The 24,292-nt window shown below is 45.5% G+C and overlaps 1 long non-coding RNA gene across 3 annotated transcripts in view; it reads left to right on the plus strand.

The window, feature by feature from the left end:
• LOC142767070 (uncharacterized) overlaps positions 1 to 20,788 on the plus strand; it is a 57,240-nt gene extending 36,452 nt beyond the window's left edge. For all 3 annotated transcript variants that reach the window (XR_012884737.1, XR_012884738.1, XR_012884739.1), the window contains exons 3-4: positions 951 to 1,062; positions 20,557 to 20,788. This is a non-coding gene — a long non-coding RNA (uncharacterized LOC142767070). The remainder of the gene's footprint in view (positions 1 to 950; positions 1,063 to 20,556) is intronic.
• Positions 20,789 to 24,292: the final 3,504 nt, after the last annotated feature.

Genomic DNA, 24,292 nt, shown 5'->3' on the forward strand with positions numbered 1-24,292 from the left:
GTTGTGGTGCACCGCTCTCGAGGAGACAGAAATGCAACTTTAGACAGAATGGTTGAGAGGTCGGTAGGAATTTATTTTTAGCTTGCTACTTAGAGACCTTCACCCCAGATTATGGATGGCAAGAAACAGACAAACGAAGCAAGACCGCATTAATGCTGTGGTGCTTAGTCTGTCCCTTATCGTCTTTTTTGTTAGTTTGTTTATTTATATTATTGATTTATACTGCCACTGTTTGTGCTATTGTGACAAAGAACAAGACTGGTTTCTGTGCTTGTGGTCTTGGTGTCCGGTTCGGCTAAACATGTAGTGCTGCTGTTTCTGTGAACAGACGTTGCGTTCTACCAGTAATCACGAGACATTTTCGGGTGGAGATGCGCTAAAGTTCAGGTGGTCAAGTACGTATAAAAAACAAAGAGAGCAATAATTTCATGCTTAACGTTTCAGCTGTAGAACGGCCTTCATCGTCAGAGAATATATATATATATATATATATGTATATATGTATATATATATATATATATATATTGGTTAAGAAATGTGTACTTAAGGGCTCGATGTGCCGTGTTACACACAATAATAATGAGAACTGATAGGCTGTAATGGCAAGGAAAGTATGGGTGAAGTTATTGGACGCATTTTAATAAATATGTGAAGAAAGAAAAGTGGATGAAAAGATAACTTACCGTAGGCAGGAAGCAAACCTACGACCCTCGAATAACGCGTTCGATTATCTCTCTCTCTCTCTCTCTCTCTCTCTATAAATAAATAAATAAATATATATATATAAATAAATAAATATATATATATATATATATATATATATATATATATATATATATATGTATTAGTGATTTAATTTCACATTTTACTGATGTCAGTACTTTTTTTCAAATTGATTCACTCTTATGAGCGGTTTAAAAACAAAATATTGTTACGACATTTCATTGTAGTGGAATGCAAGTACCACAATGAGACCATTCAAGCGCACAGTGTCAAATATTTTTCTGACCCTTGCCAATCCATATGGTGCACTCCTAATACAACGGAAGTTTTAATAAAAGGGTGAGTCCTGAGCGTACCGTAACTCATTACAGTAGAGTTTGTTGATATTACTTTAATTATCCCTGTGACATGCTTTTTTTTCTGTTCATATATTAACGGGGGACAAAAAGTGTTATTGTGTTACTTTTATTTAAAGATGGCCACCTAATAATCAAAATGCAAAGTTTTCTTTTACAACTTTTCCCAACATATGATATACGAATTCGTTAAGAGCTTGTAACTAGAGCGATGTTGCAGGTAGCTTACCAAATTGGAGGAATATGTTATGAAAGATGACCATTCCTAGTCGGAAACTTTTTTGTTGAGAATCGGGAGGAGGAAACTCGAGGAAATATTTGTAGCTAGAAGCTTGTGTCAAACGCGTGTGCATTAGTAAGTGAAAGAGAAAAGTCATCTAAATAGTTGTTACTGAATGCTTCTATTAGGTTTAAAATAGATGTAGTGCCTTTTGAAAAGTTTAAGCACGAGTTTGCTGAATAGCGTACAAAGTAATGTTTTGGCATGGACTTGTATTGAACAGAAATAACTGCCATGTCCCAGTTGCTTTCGATAAGTAGAAAGAGAATGTATGCACACGTCCTATAGGATATATGCAAAAAATGTTTCCTCGATCTTGTCAGCAAACATTTCATGATGTTTTATTTATTGAAACGTCATGTAGCATCATTGCATCTATTGCACTGTCGTGCTGACCTGCGAGCTAAATTAAAACAATGTTAAAACCCACGCTAACAAACTGACTATGCATGCCTCTGATTTGCTCAGTTTTCAAAATCAGCATTCCGAAATCAGCAACCAGATCACATATTTTCACAAAAAACTATCAAATCGTACCCTTGAAGTCTTTGAAAATTAAGTGTTTTTGGGTAGTGCGACAACAGATGCACAAATAATACCAATAGTCATTTTTACGTTGCGCCCTTGAAACTTAACTTGAGATGTGTGCTCCAACCACTTCATTATCTGTGTCGTTCTATTTTCCTCGGGGGGTGGCCGTCAATCTTGCAGATCAGCAAACGGGCACCTGCACAAACTCTTACTGTAATCCACTTTAGGGATTAATAATGTCAATCGCAGCTCTACTTAACACTGCGCCTTACCATACGAAGTAAAATTATGGAAAAATCGCTTCACGTGAATAAAGTGTCATCAGTATTGATACTGGCTGGTCACTTAAATACAAAATATATTTACTGGTGAAAAAACACGAAATAGTCATGGTGGCTGACTGACATACTCGCGCGCCTGTCAGCTCCCTCTGCGTTCGTTTAACGTCACTTTTTTCGTAACAGTAAGACTGGGAGTCAAATACAAAGTGATCCCTGGGAGCTACCCCTCATCGGAGTAACCATGTGATCTCAGAGACGAAGTTGGCGGAAGAGCTTTGAGAAATTGATAATAAAAGAACAATTTGTGAAGCATGTTCGAATCTGATTGATGAATAATATGTAGAGCTTAACGTCCCAAAACCACTATAGTATTACGAGAGACGCCATAGTGGAGGGCTCCGGAAATTTCGACCACCTGGAGTTCTTCAACGTGCACTCAAATCTGAGCAAGCGGGCTCACAGCATTTTCGCCTCCATCAAAATTGCAGGATATTGGAATCTAGAAGTCGTACACTCTAAAACAACAACCACCGCAAATATTGACCTCTATCTACCCAAGAGAAAATTCTGATAAAAAGCTGTAATTGAATAAAGACAACATTTTATTGTCATACAAGAACAATACAATAATAATACAATAAGTACTTGTACAGGATGTCAGAATCTGTAAATTGTACACTCTAAAACACGAAACACCACAAACGATGATCAGTACTGATATCGGGAAAATCTTGGTGAAATGACATATAAATGAAGTGAAGTAGCACATTGGGATAGTTTGAACATATTAATCTCAATCAGCGTACAAGAAGATTAAAAAAACGCAAGAAGTTGCACTACATAAATGCTGTCTACCAATTGAAAGTTTTGTAGAAGAAACGTGTCACATATATGCGAACATGAGGGCATAAAAAAATCTTGACGCCTCCCACCAAGCACGTAATCAAGTATGCTGTAGATATGCAATCTCGGTACCTGTGAGAGCGATTGAAGGTTGGTTCCCGCACCTCTATTCTGCTTTTATAATTTCATACGCTTCAGCAATTTCATGCATGCAGTGGTCTCTATGCCTCATCAACACCGTGGTTTTGTTAAACTCAGCTGCGCAGCCACACTGCCGGCAATGGCGTGCAAGATGCGTAGAAGGTGCACCTTTGAGATAGCTAGCATGCTCCCATAGACGGACGCTGAGGCAACGTCCCGTCAGCCCAAAGTATATGCACCCACATGACAAAGAAATGGAGTTTACCACTCTGCTCGCACAGTCAGTTATACACCTAAAGTGCTTTATAGAGCAACTTTGAGCGCTGACAATAGCCTGCTCTTTCTGCACTGTTTTGTAACTTTTCATGCACACATGCTACCAAGCTTCTCACCAGCACGAGAGGCAATGTTTATGTCATAATGACTGGCCACGTTCTTCATACCGTGCGACACAGCGTGCAGGTAAAAGATGACGACAAACATTTTTCGCCAACCCGAGGCCACATCCACTGCGTCAAGGCTCTATTTTGAAGACGATAGTCTTTCTTGGGGACGTTTGACGTAAAAAATTTGATTTGTCTTTCTGTACATTTGTCTGTTTGTTCAGCCTTAACGGAACTCTAAATGTCACCGGAGTGACCGGCTGATACCTCAAACGGCCGACCCCATGCGCAGAGCCCACCAATATTGCTCAAGGTTTTTCATTAATACTTGTGTGATTGTCAAATAAAATGCAATAATTGCGCATACCTGAGGCACCATAGCAGCACGTAAATATTTTGTATGTATATCTTTTACTAGACAAGGCATACGTAAGCAATTCTAAGGACCTTGCATTTATCACTCTGCGATGAACATGCAACGCTTGCACGAAAGGCAAGTGTTTCCAATGCTTTACTAAGAGGACACGGTGGTAGTACCTACCCGTCACCTTGCGTCTTATCACCTCTGAGACGGGTGCGCACGCTGCGCGCACGCTTCGTTTTCCAAGATAACTGCCAGATGGCGCTCATGTATCACGTGCGACGTGACTTGATGCGCTTGTTCGCCTCCACTGCACGCTCGAGGCACTCTAAAGGCTGGTGCACACCGGTTGCTTGCAGCGGTCGCGCGTTCATTTGCGACTGGCGATCAAAAAGCGACTGATGTTCACATCGGCAGGGGCTGCATGCGAGCGACCGGAAGTCGCAAAAGCTAAGAGTCACGTCGGGGTCTCGTTATCAGCGAGAACTCTAGGGACCGGCGCCGATCAGTGGATCACCACCAGCTGACTGAGCGGAGCAAACCGGGCGCACCGCATTTATTGTTTTCGTCGCAACAGCGTCAAATTCTATTCAAGCGAAGAACAAGACACTGTCATGGTGCTGATGCGCTGTGCCATGGTGTCAGCGCTGGTATCACGGATGCACAAAAAAAACAGTAGTGGGTGTGACCGTCCTTTCGATCATCGGGGAGTTGGCCGGCCATGCAAGCTGCCTGCCTCCCGAGCTGCGCTGAGACGACGAAGAGTATTTTCAAGAGTCGTACGTATTCTGAAACGGTCCTTGAATTTAAACTGACTTGCCACAGTCTAACGCGTCTCGCACAAGCGTTTCGAACGCGGTGTCTTCAGACGTTGCCAAGGCATGAAGCACAAACGCGCTGCATTAAAGGCGGTGACAGATCAAGTTCAAGACAATAAAACGGTTCTGAATTCGGGGAAAATATAGTGCACAGTTAATTTTCTCTTTACTTTGACGGTGTTTACCTTCTTACGAATACCGCCACGTAAATTCGGCGCTTTGCTTGAGCTGCTTCGCCCCGCCATCTCCAAGCCAAGTATTCCCTGGTGGCCATGGTGCCACAGACCCAGAGAAACGCACTAGGTTGTACCTAGCGGCAGGAAGCCAGCGCAATGAAAAAACGAAAGAACAAAAATTGAGCATCGCTGATTGGTTCCAGCCGCTTTGCGACTGCAGTCGCGCAACTGAAAAATCGGTCAGGAAGCGACTAGTTAAAGCAGTCGCTTTGCGACCGTTTGCGAACGTTCGTGACTGTTTGCGACCAGTCGCAAATGGTCGCGCGACCGCAGCTAGTCGCCGGTGTGCACCAGCCTTAACGCAGCGCCTCCAGAAAAGCATTAAACGATTTTCTTGCGCAGAACATAAATAAACGTTTTTTTCACTGTAAACGGGGCTTATTGGCGCAATTAGTACTTGCGCAGCAGGTCTATTAACGCGGAAAGCGGGCGGCAGCAATGGACCCAGGAATCACGGCACTCGGGGCAAACGCTCGCGCTTGGCTCCTCTCGCTAAAGGCGTGACCCACTGCGGCACATAATCTTCTTCCTCTCTACAATAGCCCGGCGACGAAGATGAGCCATCCTGAGAAGTCAAGGTAACGAGAGTAGGAGTGGGTTGTGGTATGGCTTGAGACGACTCACGTGGACAGTTTCACGACCAAGGCGTCGCCTGTCTATAGATGGCGGGACCGGCTCGATCACGTATGTGACATAAGATCGACGTTCGACCACGCGATAAGGACCGTGAAACTTGGGGCCAAACTTAGAAGACAGACCTGGGGAGTTGAAGGGCAGTCGGAACCAGACGAGCGAGCCCATGGCAAAAGTCTCGACTTGCTGGTCGCGGTCGTGGCGGTCTTTTTCGAGTGCTTGCTTGTCCGAGGTGAATGATCGGGCCAACTGACGACACTCTTCAGCGTGGTGCACAATATTAGAGAGCGGGTTGAACTCTCAGACGTCGGGACGATACAGCAAAATGGTGTCAAGGGTAGAGCATGGCTCACGCCCATATAAGAGAAAGAAAGGCGAGAAGCATGTGGTTGACTGCGTCGCGGTGTTGTACGCATAAGTCACAAATGGAAGAATAACATCCCAGTTCGATTGGTCGGAATTGACATACAGGGTGAGCATGTCCCCTAGCGTTCGATTGAAGCGCTCAGTTAGACCATTGGTCTGCGGGTGGTAGGCTGTAGAGGTGCGGTGCACCGTGCGGCATGCCCGAAGGAGTTGTTGTACAATTTCGGATAAAAAGACACGCCCTCGATCACTGAGTAGTTCACGTGGTGCCCCATGACGCAGTACGAAGCGTCGCAAGACGAAATTAGCTACGTCACGCGCACCAGCCGTAGATAGTGGAGCTGTTTCAGCATACCTCGTCAGATGGTCCACAGCGACAATGATCCATCGATTTCCAGTGGCAGTGTATGGAAGGGGACCATATAGATCGATTCCAACGTGGTCGAAAGGGCGCGCCGGGCACGGTAGAGACTGTAATAATCCCGGTGTATGGGCCGCTGTCTTTTGTCGTTGGCATAATGAACAGGACCGAATGCATTTTTTTACAAAGGTGTACAAACCACGCAAGTAGTAACGCTGGCGGATCTGGTGATATGTTTTTAACACACCAGCGTCAGCATGTTGTGGGTCGGTGTGAAAATACGCACAGACATCAGATCGCTTGTGGCTTGGTATCAAGAGCCATTTACGACCATCCGCGTGGTAGTTTCTGTGGTATAGTTGCGAAACCCGTATCTCAAAATGTGTGGCTTGGCGGCGAAGAGCGCGTGGGTACGCAGACGTTGAGGAGTCGGAAAGAATGTTAACGAGATATTTTATCTATGGGTCTTTCCGCTGTTCAGACGACATGCTTGAGACAGAAATGGGAAAGATGGGAAAGTGGGCGTCCGAATGCAGGTCTGCGTTGAACCTCACTGGTGATCGTGAGAGGGCGTCCGCATCAGAGTGTTTTTGTCCTGAGCGGTAGACGACACGAATATCGAATTCAAGTAGGCGAAGAGCCCAACGTCCAAGGCGACCTGAAGGATTCTTTAGCGACGCCAACCAACAAAGTGGGTGGTGGTCTGTCACAACGCCGAAACTCTGTACGTACAAATAAAGACAAAATTTGCTTAACGCCCAAACGATTGCGAGGCATTCTTTTTCAGTTACGGAGTAGTTCATTGCGCTTTCGTGAGTGCGCGGCTTGCATATGCGACGACGTACTCTGGACTACTGGAATTACATTCCGCGAGTACTGCTCCCAGACCAACGCCACTGGCATCTGTGTGCACTTAACTGGGGGCAATTGGGTCGTAATGGCTAGAATGGGTGGCGACGTAAGCAGGCGGCGCAGTGTAAGGAAAGTTTCATCACGTTCCGAGGTCCAGTTAGAAAGATTAGCTGGACCATTCAGTAGTTGCGTAAGTGGGGCTATTATAGATGCAAAGTTGTGGACGAAACGACGAAAATACGAGCACAAGCCGATGAAGCTCCTAAGTTCTTTGAGTGAAGTCGGCTTCGGAAAGTTGGCTATGGCTCGAAGTTCGTCCGGGTCGGGGAATTGCCATCCTTTTACACAACGTGACCAAGTATAGTGAGTTGGCGAGCCCCGAAGTGGCACTTCTTTAGGTTTAGCTGGAGGTTTGCCTTAGTAAGGCACTGAAAAATTGTGCGCAGACGGTCAACGTGGGTAGGGAAATCAGGAGAAACTACGACAACATCGTCAAGGTAACATAAGCATATCTGCTATTTAAGGCCGCGTAAAATGCTGTCCATTATTCGTTCAAACGTTGCATGTGCATTGCACAGACCGAATGTCATAACTGTGAATGCGTATAGGCCATCTGGCATAACGAACGCGGTTTTGGGACGGTCACACTATGCCATCGGAACCTGCCAGTAACCTGAGCGTAAGTCCAGCGAAGAAAAGAATTCGGCACCTTGTAGGCAATCGATAATGTCGTCGATGCGGGGAAGAGGGTACACATCTTTCCGCGTAATTTTGTTCAGTGGCCGGTAGTCGACACAAAATCTAATCGAACCGTCTTTTTTTCTTTACTAGAACAACAGGTGAAGACTAGGGGCTAGAAGATGGCTTGATGACACCGCGCTGAAGCCTATCATTCACGTGCTCTGCAATTACACTTCGTTCCGTGGGTGATACGCGGTAGCGGCGTTGCCGCAAAGGAGGGTGCGTTCCAGTGTAGATTGTGTGAGCGACAGTGTTAGTTTGACTCAGTGCCTTCTGAGGAAGGTCAAATGAAACACGGAATTCATGCAGAAGGGTTATTAGCTGGTTCAGTTGATCCAGAGGAAGCTTGCTGTCGATGGAACGATCGAAGATATCCGGAGAGTAGTCATCCCGCGTAAAAGGAGGAGTAACAGCGTTCAGTTGAAGTTCCTCGCCAGAGTCGTGGGACTCAATAGGCACAATAACGTTGTCATCAAAAGGAAGAACATAGCCCAGTGTGTCGTGGCCTCTTATAGTGAGAGGGCATGAGCTAGGATTGCAAACGACAAATCCGGAAGTATCTTGGTGAGGTGGCAGAACGGCGTATGGCAAAGATGTACCGTGGCGGCGACTAAAAACGTCAGATGGGGAGAACACAACGATAGAGCCCAACAATTCAGTGCGATTGACAGAGACAATGATGGCACTGAGAGGGGGAACATCTATGTCGGAAGCAGCAAGAAGCTTGCCCAGGTGAGTGAGCTCATTGTCGATAGATGGCACATCAAAAAACACGAAAAATTCCACCTGCGCGCGAGCGCAGTCAATTACGGCATGGTGGCGCGACAAAAAATCCCATCCTAGTGTCACTTCGTGGGAACAAGTGGCCAACACGAGAAACTCGATGTGGTACAGGACGTCCTGAATGATTACACTCGCCATACATGCACCGACTGGTCGAATAGGTTGCGCGCTCGTGGTATTCAGCAATACGTCGGAAGGCGGCGTCATTACTTTTCGTATCGATCGGCAGAGTTTTTGACTCATCACAAATACGGCGGCACCCGTGTCAACAAGACCAAGAGTTCTTAGACCTTCAACAAACAGTTCCAGAACGTTTGTGGGGGACGGGCGAAGATTTCTACAATGCGACAGTTTCGCAGCTCGTGCCTCTGGAGCTGCGGCAGTCAGTTTTCCTTCGCTACGGGGTTCAGTCGGCGACGCAGCAGGGACGGAGAACGATAGCGGCGCGGTGAGGATGAGCGACGGGGGAATGGTCGGTAGTCGGCAGCAGGGTGGTGGTCTAGTTCAGATGGGGACGGGTCGCGTTGCACTGATTGTCGGCCGCATTGACGGGGCACTTCTTGTTGACGTTGTGCGGGGCCGGGAAAGAGTCGTCAGAGTACCTCGGAGCTGCAGCCGGGCCCGTTGCGAAGCACAGGCGACAGAAGCGCGCCACGTGACCTGGATATCCACATGCGTAACAGATCGGACGATTGTAAACTGTGCGCCAAGGGTTTCCGTTACAGCGCTGTTGTGTTGCTGGAAATGTCGTCATTCGTAATCGTAGAGGCTGGGGAGTCGGCCGAAGATGAGGTCATGGTGGAGTAGCAGCAACAGCAGCGTAAGTCAGTGGCGCGGTGACAGGTGTTGTCTGAGAGACAGACGGCAGTGCCTCAGAGACCTGCACCTGTATTACCTGTCTGATGGCGGGCGCGAGACGCTCAGAAGAGGGTTCAGTTGCCGGTTGATACGACAGACATGAAAGTTATCGGGCCACCTCCTCGCGCACATATCGTGTGATTTCCGACATGATTGTGTTGTGGTCTCCACCTAGGGTTAATGCCGCGAGAGTTTCGTCGGTAGCCGCTGGCCGCCGTGTCATGACCCGTTGTTTGCGCAATTCCTCGAAGCTCTGGCAAAGAGTGGCGAGTTCGGAGACGCTACGGGGGCCCTTAGCCAGCAGCATCTCGAAGGTGGCGTCGTCTATCCCCTTCAAGATGTGTTTGATCTTGTCTGCTTCGATCATTGAAGGGTCAAGGCGCTTGCGAAAGTCGCGCACTTCCTCGATGTAGCTTGTGAGGCCTTCCCCCTGAAGCTGTGCGCGTCCCCGTAAACGCTGTTCGGCATGGAGCTTGCGTACCTCGGGGCGACCGAATACATCGGTAATGCGTAGCTTAAAAGCTCCCCAAGTGGTGAATTCCGAGTGGTGGTTGTTAAACCAGAGACTCGCTACCTCTTTCAGGTAGAAGTGTACATATTGCAGCTTCGATGTGCCGTTCCCCTTGTTGCTTGCGCCTACCTTTTCAAATGTCGACAGCCAATCTTCTACGTCTTGCTCATCGGCACCGTCGGAAAAAGGCGGATCGCGCACGCGTAGCGCAGTGGGCACGATGACCATCGGAGGCTGGGTCGTACCTTTCTGGGTGTTTTCTTCAGCCATTTCTGGGATGGCAGGTAGTTTCCTGTTGCGGAGTTCCAGGTTGAGTTACCCCACACTTCCACCACTCTGAAACTGGGTTTATTGGCGCAAGTAGTACTTGCACAGCGGGTCTGTTGATGCGGAAAGTGGGCGGCAGCAACGGACCCAGGAATCACAGCACTCGGGGCAAACATTCGCGCTTGGCTCCTCTCGCTAAAGGCGTGACCCACTGCGGCACATAATCTTCTTCCTCTCTACACACTCTTTCCAAATGCAAGACTACGGTTTTCGATGACATTTGCAGTGTAACATGCAGATTCCTTTCCATGCGATGGAACAGTCGCTGTGAATTGAAGGCAAGGGACAGGCGCGGGAGACCAGCAGCTTCCAATCAGATAAATTGCCGTAGAAAACTCTCTTCTATAGCGTGAAGATAGGGCTTCTTTAAAGCCGAATTAAGACAAGGCGTTGCTAATCCATTATTTACAATTTCTGAATGGGCAGAGCGATAGCTTTGAAGTGGTTTTAAGAGTGGGGGAATGAGACCAGGAAACATGGTCCCTCCAGAATTGTAAAGAAAGATTTAAAATTTGCCAGATATTCGCTCTTCCAACTTCAGCAGTAAAGCACAGACCTTTGCCTTTTTGCTTGAACAATCTTAGGACCTGAATCATAGACTCCATAAAGATGACGCTAAGTACAAACAGCAAAAACATGCCTCACAGTAACGTCAAAATATTGCTCGAGAGTTCAGTACACTTTTCCAAAAAATATTTCTTAGCACAGGTATTACTCTTGACCTGATACAGATACCCGATTTTTGCACCTACAGACTCTACCTACATAACACAACTGTAGAGCACACGTAAAACCAAAGTAGCTTAGGAAGCTTCCCACTAAAATGCCAACATAACTTCCAAACACCAATTTATCACTATCCTCGACAATACTTTCTTTCACACAGATCATGAGGCAACCTTGTTGTTATTACTGTTATCAGAGATGCCGTAGTGGAGGGCTCCGGAGATTTAGACCACCTGGGGCTCTTTAACGTGCATCAAAGTTTAGCACACGGGCCTAGAGCTTTTTCGCCTCCATGGAAAATGCAACTGGCAACGCCGGGATTCGATCCCGTGACTTGCGGGCCAGCAGCCGAGTATCTTAGCCACTCGGCCAGCACGGTGGGGCGAATATTGGATGCACTTGGTTAAGCAGGTAATAAATATGTCTTCGCCAAAAAACTCGATGCCTCGAGAGAAATGTAGTTCTCTTAAAATAATAGAAAAGTGACCTACAACCACGTGAAATGCAGTCTTGCTGTGGATGCAGAAACAAAAAAGAGAGACACGATATAGCCCAATCCGCTATATTTTGTCTTTCTTCTTCTTTTTGCTAGAAAAGCATATGGAGATTTCAGTTTGAACTAACTATTGTTCAAAGTAATGCTGGAACTAGGTCGTAAAAAAGATGTTTGTCAAGTTGAAACGCTTCATAAGACGAAAGTTATAGCGCGAGAACAAAACGACGACACAGAGACAAGAAGGACACGAAAGACACGAGCGCTAACTTCCAACTGAGTTTATTGCGCAGAGCACGAAAATATATAGAGGAGACAGTGACCATAGCACAAGAGCAGAACATGAGTAAGAAAACCAAAACAAATAGCACAAATACAAAGGCACTGAAAAACAGCAAAGAAAAACCTAGAAGAAACCGAACCAGAAAGGTAAAGCTACCTGCCCGCACCGAATCCTTCAAGGAACCTGCGTTCCTTCTCGGACTAAGCCACGGAGGGCTTGCTAATCCAAGGCACCTGTTCGCGTTACCTGCCCGCACCGAATCCTTCGAGAAACCTGCGCTCTTCGAAGGATTCGGTGCAGGCAGGTAATGCGAACAAGTGCCTTGGATTAGCAAGCCCTCCGTGGCTTAGTCCGAGAAGGAACGCAGGTTCCTCGAAGGATTCGGTGCGGGCAGGTAGCTTTACCTTTCTGGTTCGGTTTCTTCTAGGTTTTCTTTGCTGTTTTTCAGTGCCTTTGTATTTGTGTTGTTTGTTTTTGGTTTTCTTACTCATGTTCTGCTCTTGTGCCATGGTCACTGTCTCCTCTATATATTTTCGTGCTCTGCGCAATAAACTCAGTTGGAAGTTAGCGCTCGTGTCTTTCGTGTCCTTCTTGTCTCTGTGTCGTCGTTTTGTTGTCGCGCTATAACTATCGTCATGCCATACCAACTAGCCCAAGCTGCCACACTTCTAAGCTCCATAAGAGTGTAGATCGAATAAATTTTAGGAAGTGGTGATCTTTCTAAAGCGCACATATTCTGAGAGAGCAGCGATAACTTGTCCGGAAATGATTGTAGTCCACCTAGAATGCAGTCAAGTATATCATCATCATCATCATCGTCACCATCATCATCACCATCATCATCATCAGCCTGACTACGTCCACTGCAGGACAAAGGCCTCTCCCGTGTTCCGCCAGTTTACCCGGTCCTTTGCTTGGTGCTGCCAATTTATACCCGCAAACTTCTTAATCTCATCTGCCCACCTAACCTTCTGTCTCCCCCTAACCCGCTTGCCTTCTCTGGGAATCCAGTTGGTTACCCTTAATGACCTGCGGTCATCCTGTCTACGCGCTACATGCCCGGCCCATGTCCATTTCTTCTTGATTTCAGCTATGACATCCTTAACCCCCGTTTGTTCCCTAATCCACTCTGCTCCCTTCTTGTCTCTTAAGGTTACACCTATCATTTTTCTTTCCATTGCTCGCTGCGTCGTCCTCAATTTAAGCTGAACCCTATTTGTAAGTCTCCACGTGTCTACTCCGTAGCTAAGTGCCGGCAAGATACAGCTGTTATATACCTTCTTCTTGAGGGATAGTGCAATCAACCTGTCATAATTTGGGAGTGTTTGCCAATTGTTCTCCAAATTCGTGTCTAAGTATAATATTATTATAAATATTTCCGTAAATTTAGGTCACTTTGTAACACTGAATCACCATTTAAATATGGCAGACGCAAAGCGTGAGGTTGACGTTTCATTTGATGAGAAATATATGAACAAAAAAGTGCCTCTGGAGCCAGTATTTTGACTAGAGGGCTTCTTCAAAGCCGCTACTATTCGTCACTTCCTTCAAGAGAAAAGGCCCCATGGTCGGCATTGCAGTAGTGTGTGGTATAAATGGTGAGCACAGACCAAAATATACTTTGTGGGAAATGGTGTCTGGTGGCGTCAGAAAAAGCAAGTTGTTTGGGTGATCCTAACCGATGGCCCAAAATTATACGCTTTCAAGAGCAACCGCTTACCGCTGTGATCACGGTGCGCCTTGGGTAAATCATTCCTCGTGATAGTAGAATGGTGGGGTGTTACAAGGCTGTGGCTGATGCGACTTGACTTTGAACATGTTGGAAGTTTGATGGCACGACATTCTCTCATAGAGGTGTCGTGAGGCCTCCATCAGGGGACCATTCGTTAATAAGTGACTCAGAACTTAGAGTGAGCAAGAATGCCTGAACAAAAGGGGGAAACAATGCAAATCACCACCCTGTCTCTGAGGCTAACTTGAAAAAGAAAAATAGCTGTAAACAAAGAGCACACCACTTTGTAGAAAAATGAAGCGCGTAAATAATAACGAGAAAGAGTCACTTGTGCAAAAGTTGAACGAAGCCTGAGAGCGGGATTGAAAACAAAAAAAAACAGGAAGGAAGTGTTCATATCTAGTCTGCTTATGGTTATAGCTGAAGGTGGCAGTGCTGCTTCGAATGATGAAGATTTGTTTCTTCATGGGTGAGCGTAGATTCTGCTTGAATTCGGGAAAATTCGTTTAAAGGCAACACCAGTTCCTAGTTTGTCTCTTGCTTAGGTTAGGGTGAAGGAAGCAATAGTTCGTCTGCCTAGACTCTAAACAATTAGAGCTCTTTTGTTGACAAACAGGGTACTGACCACTCTTCCTTTGAGATGTCCGCGATTCGGCATGTGATGCCGTGAGCAAACTGCTCCGCCCAATCGGTTTTGTCGTATGTTCGCTGCGAACCAGGTTAAAACGCAATGTGTGTGTGACCTGTCAGTAGCATGTGTGACAGGCCGTCTGCTAAGACCGCGCGAAGGTATTGACAGCAATCGTGCTATGAATACATGAGAACAAGTGCCGATTCTCCCCTGTACTTTGCAACACGTATGCATGACCAAAGTGATGGCCTCAACTTTGGCACTGGAAACTGAATTGATGTGAATGAACAATGCAGTCTTTGTTCGCAATTGATTCATTACAACTGCTGCGAACGTTTAGACCATGTTTGTGTTTCGATGGTAGGGACTCACGCCTAAATAGGGGCACTATAATAATAATAAAGCGACCACCAGACCGCTTCTTCCTGTCGTGTGATGGAATTGGGGCAAGTGACTGGAAATTACGGCCATGTACATCTATTCTCGGATTGGAGATGGTAGTAATGCTGTCTCTTCACCGCAAAACTGCTGCCACCGAGGGTTACCTCCTTCCATAGAGTTCCTAATATACGCTAGAGGAAACTGTGGCTCTAGTATTGATGGGAGCTGCAACGCACGGCGCTTCAGCGAGCATGAGATCGATGGGTAGCACACAGATTTGTGAATCTTCTTACTTCTGGCCTGCTTCTGGCCCCGTGTATTCGTATGGCTTGGAGCTGTTTTCTCACGAAACAAAAATCAGGATATGTTCAGCGGTTCTGCTTCAGCAGTTTATTCTCTGGGCCAACCTTTTCAATCGGGACATGATGTTCAAAAAGGTTTGTTCTTTCCTTCAAAACGAAACCGAAACACCACAATAAACAAAGCCACAAGTGCTATTTGCTGCCCGCAAGTACGGAGACTAGGCAAATCAGTGTACTACCCATCATTCCCATTGTCGCTGAACGATCGCAGCACCATAGTCCCCTCTAGCTAGTTTTAGGAAACTCTATGACTCCTTTAACGTAGAAACGGCAAGCTATTTATATCTACCACTTTAACGGTATGGGTGGGCCTCTCGGGGGGGGGGGGGGGACTATCGTGTTTTCAGCATTGTCAGAAAGATGGCGCAATGAGCGTGCGGCGGCTCTCATCTCTCGCGCGTACTTTGGCTTGCGGAGAGGAGGTGAGCGGATGATCTCTCTCACACCCTTATCTCCCGGTGGGGAGGATCATACGTCTTAGCTGGCGTTGGGCTTGCACTGGAATAATTCTGTTGTAGTTACGGGGTGCATAATGCTCCCTGCAATCGTTGCACAGCCTCTGTTTGCGAAAAGAGCGCGCTTTTCAGACACAGCCAATTAACAACTGAGACGCTTATTCGCGTTCATCTGTACCAGTGAGTACGTTTTGTGCGTCATTTACGCGAGAGAAACGTGGGGCACGTTTCGATCTGCTTGCCATTCTGTGCGTGACCATTCCTTCGCCTTTCACGCTCATTCCTTCAACTCATTCTTTCGTCTTTCCGGCAAAGCTGTGACTTTTTATGTGAGACCTAACTACCCAAAACACAAATATGTTTATGAGGGACGGCGTAGTGGGGCGCTCTGGAGATTCCTACTACCTGAGGTTCTTTACTTGCACCTCAATCTAAGAACACGGGTGAGCGTATACTGCCACAGTTACTTTGCGCCAAAGCAGTAATTTCCGATGAAAAACGTCGCTAAAACAGCAACAAAAGTGACCCTGGTGCTTTCTGGAACTTGAACGCCAGCACAGGGGTGACACCTCATCCAGATTACGTGATAGGTGGGCGCCCCGCTACGCTTGGAGACACGAATTTAAAAGAACACCACACGCTCCTCACGGCGTTTCGCAGACCCTAACGACGACACGCTGAACTCGGTGAACTCGATAACAGCGACAGTACATGATGTATATAAAAATTCGGCATATCCCACGTACGTTGCAAATCACTTTATACGAACCAGGCGCGTGCAAGCTGACTGGGTTTCAATATTTGGATTATGCAGAACCTGACGAAGTTGCACTGAATGCACGTACTGACATATGTTAAACAGCCACACATGTTTTACATCATCATTGGTCCACAAGTGCGTACCATGCCCACAGAAAGAAGGATATTGGCAACATCAATATCAGTAAGCTGATATAGTGCGCTACTGCTCGCAAAACTTGTAGCCCTGCACATTGGCACGAGACACCTGGTTAAAATTTGTGTTAACCCAACGAGACAGCTCTATCATAGGAGCACATATGTAATATTTATAATATTGCAAAGCGAGTACTGCAACCACAATTGGCATTTCACGAACACTATAGGATCTCCATATTCCGGGACCTGGCATGGTTCGGTGGTGGAATGCTTGATTGGCATGCAGAGTGCCAGAGTTCGATTCTTGCGAGAACAATGAGATTTATTCATTGAATTCGTCAGGTCAACGCTGGCGATATCCGCATTTTCTTGATGATAAAGCATTTAAGCTACCCCTGCTTGTTCTCGCCGTTCTTAGGTAGATTTTATCTGTTTATCCCCTGTGGCACATACCCGCATACCAGTGGCACGCACGCCCCCTCAGGTATGTACCGATGTTTTTTTTGGAAAGTGTTTGACAATGAACGCTACGGGATCGTGACATCATCCAAACTATGACCAGTGAGTTGTAATCATCAAACTATTTGTCTCTTCCATACTAAGTTGGTTTACTCCAAGCTAAGGAAGCAATCATGAGAGCACCGCGATGTAAGTTCCTACATATATGAGCAGATATGCAGATAGACACTCAAAGTGCCTACAGAACGCGAAGAAATGCTTCACATTTAATAAACCACCATATTTACTATGTATAAAGTAGGATGTGTGGAAGAGTTGTTTCGTGGCGTGCGCTGTGAATTGGAAGGTTTGACTCCCAGTGACAAAACTTTTTCAGTCGTTTATTCTTCCCCATCTGTTGGTGCACATTTTGTAACGTCATATCTATGACGGCAATACGTCGGTAGAGCCGTGGTGGACCTCTGCATTGAATAGTTTTGTGTTAAAAATGATGCTTCATAGCAAACACGCGATAAGAGAACAAGAACCTGATGGGACATGAAAGCAGTGAACACTGCCTCGAATGAGGTGTGAGCCCAATATGAAAGTACTGGCCTGCAGGTTGGTCGCTACGGTGATCCCTGCCTAAAGCATTGCCAGAATCTTTCAGCACATTTGTCTTGCACATGATTTCAACTTTTCGCCACACATGTCCGCACAGCGAAACTTCTTTAAGAATTTAGCTGGCCAGAGTAAAAACTTATTGCCGCAACAACATTTACCAGAACAACGTTAACCTTGAAAGATCCCTTGTCGATACGCGTCGCCGCATGAGAACGTTTTTATACGAAGTCGAATTAAAACTTTTTACCGCATTTTCAAGAGCGACGTTGACAATAATAAATGATTGATTGATTGATATGTGGGGTTTAACGTCCCAAAAACACCATATGATTATGAGAGACGCCGTAATGGAGGGCTCCGGAAATTTCGACCAGCTGGGGTTCTTTACCCAAATCTGAGCAGACGGGCCTACAAAATTTCCGCCTCCATCGAAAATGCAGCCGCCGCAGCCGGGATTCGATCGCGCGACCTGCGGGTCAGCAGCCGAGTACCTTAGCCACTAGACCATGGTGGCGGGGCTCAATAATAAATGAGCTCGTTCGTAAAAGCACATGAGAAGCAATCATTCAACAATATGATTACATAAGAAATATAAGTATGTCAGCAAAAGGAGGCAATTATCCGTATATATGAACTTACTAACACATGGCAAGCACGTATTGTTAGTTCATCAATTTTCGGGGGCCCGTTTCATTCGGATGTATTCAAACGAATCAAAAAAGTTTCTTCATTTTGTCTCTATCTGTACTAAACAAACTAGATCATCAACAGGTCTTAATAAGGTTTTGTGTCTTTCACAAGCTAATATTATGCGACATTAGAGGAGCAAATACACTTGTCGCGCATAACCGCAGCACACGCGTGGGCTGTGGTGAAGCGTAATGTCTACGCACGCAGGTAGGAAACTATCAATGTAGCTTATAAGAACTCACGCCACAAACTCAGCGCTGAAGGAATGTAAAGTATAAAGCGTTCGAAATATGACGTCACGTTAAGTTTATGCACATAATTAGTATTCAGGTAAATCTTCCTCCGCTTAGAGCATTCATGCAGAAATGTTTTGATGGATCCTGATGCTGGATATATCTGTGAATTCGGCCGACCAGTCGCAAAATTCTTTACGCAAGCGACGTAGTTGGATATGGCCCATGAAGTTCTTGGTTTGTGTTGTAAAATTTGAATCTTGTCCATAACGTTGAACTGGTGAAAAAAGGGGCCATTTATTATGAATCAGTGATCCTTCTGAAAGCTACCTTCATGGGCAGAAAAGATAAGTTACAAGCGAGTATTGTTAACTAATGTCATTCGACACACTAAAAAGAGAATGTAAAGTGTTCAGTTACTGATACCTCGCTCCCTGAATTGTTGGTGCCACGTTAGCACGATACCTATTTTTTTATTCTAGCTCACTAATCCATCTAGCAGCTTCATGGAGTTTAGTTGACAGACATTCAAGCACCCTATACTCAATTTCATTACAAGTGCTTGCTGTATTTAAGAAAAAAAAAAGCACAGAGGCAAAGCTACGCAGAAGCGCGCACGCGTGATGTACCGGTCATGAAATGCGTATAGATGACGCAGGACATATGATTGGCACATGGATAAATAAATATAATTTCAGTAAGGCTTGTTTCCATCGGATATTAATTTACTGGCTGAGCCCAGACGAAAGGCACAAAGAACCACATTTTTCCTGTGAAAAATGAGAACTGAGTTCTACAGTATTCAAAGCACGGCAAATAGGGCTGAATGTCAAGCGTAGAGAGCCAGCGGCTCTGGTAGCGACCCCTCTGCAACTGCAAACGAGGCCCAGTATTAGCGAGGGTAATCAAATGCTTCAGCCCACATAGGCTGAATAATGACAAGGCTGGCTCATTATTTGACGACAAAGGCATTTTGCTCAGCCGCTATTGGTGGAATGATAGCGAAGCTAGCCCATTATCGCCGGTAAAAACTTAAAAAGGAGTAAGGTGGTCCAACTTTGATGCTGAACATTAATGGCTCACCTTGTAATGGCTTAGTTCCCGAAGAATGGAGTAACATTAGGCGTTGCATAGCTCTCGAAAGAACAATATCGGTGAGACAATGTGTGCTGCCTGAGACCGCATGAACTGGTGCAGGACCTAGTGCTCTCGCCTGCTTTCTGCCATTTCGAACATGGGCACGCAAATGCATCAGCCAGGAAGTGCTCGCTCAACTACAGAACATGCAGTTTAACGTACCTGAAAATCGGCTGTTTTGACATGCGAGCTAGTCCTGATGCTACTGTCATTTCTGAATAGCGCTCAGCTTTGTGCAGCTGGTAGCCCCCTCAGAAGTTTCTCAATATGTGCGTTCACTTGCGAAATCTGCATGTGACAAAATTTGGGCCTTATTGCTGAACAGCTACACTAAATTTTGTTGGAGTAAACTGCGATGTTGCAAAGCAGCAGATACGGCATGAGCCATGTCCGTGACTGCATTACCCACAATGTTTTAAGCTTTGTGTACAGCTGATGTTCTCCAAGCATACCGGCGGTATAAGCAAAGGACTGCCTGCTACAAAGTGGCAGGTTAGTTGGGAACGATCAATTCTGGACGCTTCTTTATTTAGATTATCGAGAAAAGACAGTGTTTTTTATATTTCAGTGTTACGTAGGAAACTGATGAAGGGCCACGGTTTCTTCGTTAACATGTACGCTGATGCACCGAGATGAGTGGCTTCATTGTCTGATGGCCACCGTAGCCAGCAAAACAGTAAAAAGTGATGTTACGCCCTGGATGATGGAGTCAATAAATTAAAAAGATGCTTTGGTGACGGCAAGCCGGGCATGTTTCACCAGCATTTCTGTAGTGTTTGTGCGCTTCAGGTATATCTAGAATGATTAAATGGTGCAAACTAACAATCGAATCGTACGTCGAGGAATGCAACTCAAAATGTGAAAGAAGCGATTGCGGCCGCACAAATTGGGGCTAAGTATGCATGCAAGCCCGGAAGCGAGGCAAAATGTTTTATAATGCTTCACTATTTGAATATTTTTTAATTTCATCGTGTGCAGTTCATGTTCACCTGCTTATTAATACTGTCGTTTATAATATTTGCCCAAAGAATAATAATTATACCGGAGAATAAGGTTAACCAGTTCTGAAATACTTGGTTTTTCACGCAGGTGCCCTCCTCCCAGTAATACTCCGTCAAGCGCTGATAATAGGAGCTGGCCTAACTGCTGCCCTCAATGGCGCCCGAATTCGAATTAAACTGCGTTCCTCCCTACACATTATACATTGCTTTGTACTGTACAAAAAATTGTAGTAGGCGATGACGGAAGGTGCCGGGAAATTTACATGTCAAGATCAACATATCTATGACGAACCTGTCGAATAAAGCACGCTAAGCTGTTATATTCAGTAATAGTGTAATTAATAAAAGAACTAGAGTGTTGTTTCTGTAGCAAAAGAAAAACAGTCCTAGCAAAATACAGGGAGGCCTTACGAGGCTTTAAAATGTCCGTAAACATGGATGTGGTACACAAGGAGGCCCCGGGGTACCGAGGGTTACGAACCATCACCATCGTACCGACAGCGCTTCATCTGTTTACGCCTGTATACTGTTCTATGATGACAGCAAACAAGCCGCAGGCTAAGTTGTCAAAGATGAAAGACTCTTAGATTATCTTTTGCCGAAAACATTACGTAACACTCACTGTACAAGCCATTAGCTCTTACAACTCCATGATAGCTGCGAGCAGAATTCTCCCCATTCGACAGTCTTGCCATTGGCGAATGAAGTCAGGTTTTTTACATGAATGGCTACAAATTCATGCGTTTTACAGACACCCAAGGAAGTTCCATCGTTAATTTGACTACTCGCATCTGGCTCATAAACTAATCACAGGAATCTAAAAACGTGAAGTTTCTTACACACTTCAGCTTCGATTGCGGCAAGCATTAGTCACCCGTGTGGCAGTGATTAGATCACAGGATCATATTGAAATCAGCATACGGTGGAACTCCCACTACTCACCGATGAGGGAAGCATTGTCTCAATTCCGCTTATATAATAGTTGTAGTTTGCCGTCCAATAAACTTTATAGAATTATGAGAGACTCCTTTGCACTGGATCTTGCGAACTTTGAACTTATCGTGTTCTTCAAAGGAGCACTCACATAATTTACTCATGCCAAGATTTTTGCGTCAGCGAGTAGCTATAAACCCCGTAGCAGTGATTCGCGACCTAAAACGCAACTGAGGGATGAACAACTATCACTTTTATTGATTTATATTACTGGGATCTAGCACTATTCAAAAATCGCAAGCAATCCCGTCATTTTTAGCGCTGGGAGCACCAGCAGTGGCACTACCTCATGGTTACCTTCAGATCACGCCACAGCTGAGCACTTCTCCACAGAAAAAAGTGACGTCAGGCTCAGCTGCTCCGCAAACATTTCGTCTCCTAGGCGGACACATTCCGTCATGCCTTGTCACCTGCATTGCGGTTCTCGCCGTACAAAGCATCGACTAGCTTGGAATCCCCGCGATTCGTGATGTCGCGAATTATTTTTGCTTCGATTGATCTTTTGCAGAACAGTGATTCCGAATTGGACGCCATTCCAAGCAGCACTGCTGAGGTGCCCGAGGATGCACACTTCAGCCACGTTCGCTTGTGTGTCTGTCTCAGTTAGCTATATTGTGCGTTTTGGCGCACAAAGCATTCAAATATACGCAGAGAGTGAATGCAATATAGCTTTCGCAAATGAGCATCAGCGAAGAAATATAATACGTTTACTGTTTGTCAGGTTCTTTTCTGCGCCTCCAGATGGCCCCACCTATCTACCCTCTCGCAGTTGACACGGTATTACCACTTTTACGTAGACGCAAAGTCTACAGATGAGCTAAAATTCAACAATACCTGTATGTTACTTGTTAGCGATTATATCTGACTGCACTATCTTCCACTTTTGATATTTTGTGGGCATGGTGATGTGTAACACATAGGTTATATGAAAGGACACCCTCATTGCGCTTTTTCCGTGCGTCGAACTAGACGACTGCAACTCACCTGCAACTCACAACGATTCCCCGAGGTGCTGACCGACAAGCACACGTTTAATCATGCTCTTTTCTTTCGCCGTTCCATTAAAGGTGTTTTTTTTTTGTTGATAATTTCACGAAATCTTTCAAACTGGTGTGATGTAGGTCAGACGCGACGAGCCATGGCCGGACTAGAATGCACCTGCGTGCGCTAGCTCAACCCTAGCCCGGCCGTGGACGAGCGATTCCGTTTCTGCACTTCGGCGCCAGTCGACGCCACAATAAAAACACTCGGATCGTACACGTCATCGCTACAAGGGCATCGTAACTCAGGATGGTATTTGTGGAATGTATCACACCGAACCTGTAGCACTAGTGTGATGTCGATGGGCAGTCTATTTTTGTTTTTTCTCCTTAGCTTTTCTATGCTGTTTACAGCGAATTAAAATGACTTCTACGCGACGAATGCCATTCATATATGGCCAAGAAGACCTATTCATACCAAGGAATCGAATGATGGGCACATCCCGATCTTGAAATTTGATGTAAGTGCTCCTTTAACGTGGACCTAAATCTACTTACAATGATCTCGAGCATTTCTCCGGCATTCGAATGCAGCCACCGTAGCCACAATACAACAGGGTGATCGGAGTCTCGATTTTCTCAAGGAAATTATAAAGGGCAAAAATATGAAAAGCGGGTTATAAAAGGCGAGTCAGGTTGCAATACTTCACTTTGTTCATAGCCATGTGCTTGTGCTTGAGTGTTTTTTTTTCATTTCCATGATGCTTTTTTGTACTAGACCTGTTGAGCTAAGTAGTTCCTAAATACTTCTTTTTTGTTATTATATAGCAACATTTCTTGTTGTTTTCCTTCACTAAACTATGCAACCACCAATTATTTCCTTTTTAATTATGTCTTCCTAAAAATGTAACCCACTCCTTTCTGTAAGGCCCTCGGGCCCTGAGGGTATGGAAATAAATAAATAAAAATAAATAAACAATAAAATAGATGTATTATATTAACTTGGACCGTAGCACATGTCATACGTAAGGTCAACATGTCACACTGTGATTGCGTTATACGAACGCACATGACAGGATATATATTTTAACACAGTACAACAGCGGAGTGTCAGGGAGAACCCTAAGTATTGGCAAAAAAGTTTCCAAAGGGCATGATGGCTTAACGGTGTCTATACCAACAACTGACGGCCGGCTTGGTATTTCTTAGAGCTCCACTGAAAACTTAGTGATAGCTGTTTCAAACTAGCATGTCGCCTACTTGTGTTGACGCGTAGTCCGACAAGTTGTCTGGCACTTTCTAGACAACTTGTCGATATCTTCTCCATCTGGGAGGTTTCGTAGCATGTAGTCAAGAGTCGTTCACGATCAATTCCAGAAGCTATACTCAGTCGAAGTATCGGCGTCATTTTTTCTACAATCCAGTTGTGAGTAAAACTTACATATGGGTGCACAGACTCTCACATTCTGCTCAATGGCGACCCGCAAGATTACCATGTAGGCCATTGACTCTACCGTTTTAGGCTATTTACATGTGGCTGGTCGAGAATTCTTCTGCAGAGAGAAGTGTGGCTGTGCGGTCGAATCACCTGAGCCACCTCCAGCGTATAAGGCGTTGGTGCCTGCATAATCAGGAGCTCTGGCTATCCATGTCATAGTACGTTGATTTTGATGGAGCACTTCATCATTTTTCCAGCGCAGTATTTGAGTAGGCCGTTTATTTAGGCCCAGTGGGTGTCATAACCCAGGCAGCACGCCGCCGTTGGACCAATCTTGGACCAACATCGGCTAACATCGGCACCGACGTCGGGCCGACGTCGGAAGGGCAACTTCTTCCAATGTCGGGCCGACG

Source organism: Rhipicephalus microplus, chromosome 7 (genome assembly GCF_043290135.1).
Source record: "Rhipicephalus microplus isolate Deutch F79 chromosome 7, USDA_Rmic, whole genome shotgun sequence".
In the NCBI taxonomy this organism is placed as follows: domain Eukaryota; kingdom Metazoa; phylum Arthropoda; class Arachnida; order Ixodida; family Ixodidae; genus Rhipicephalus; species Rhipicephalus microplus.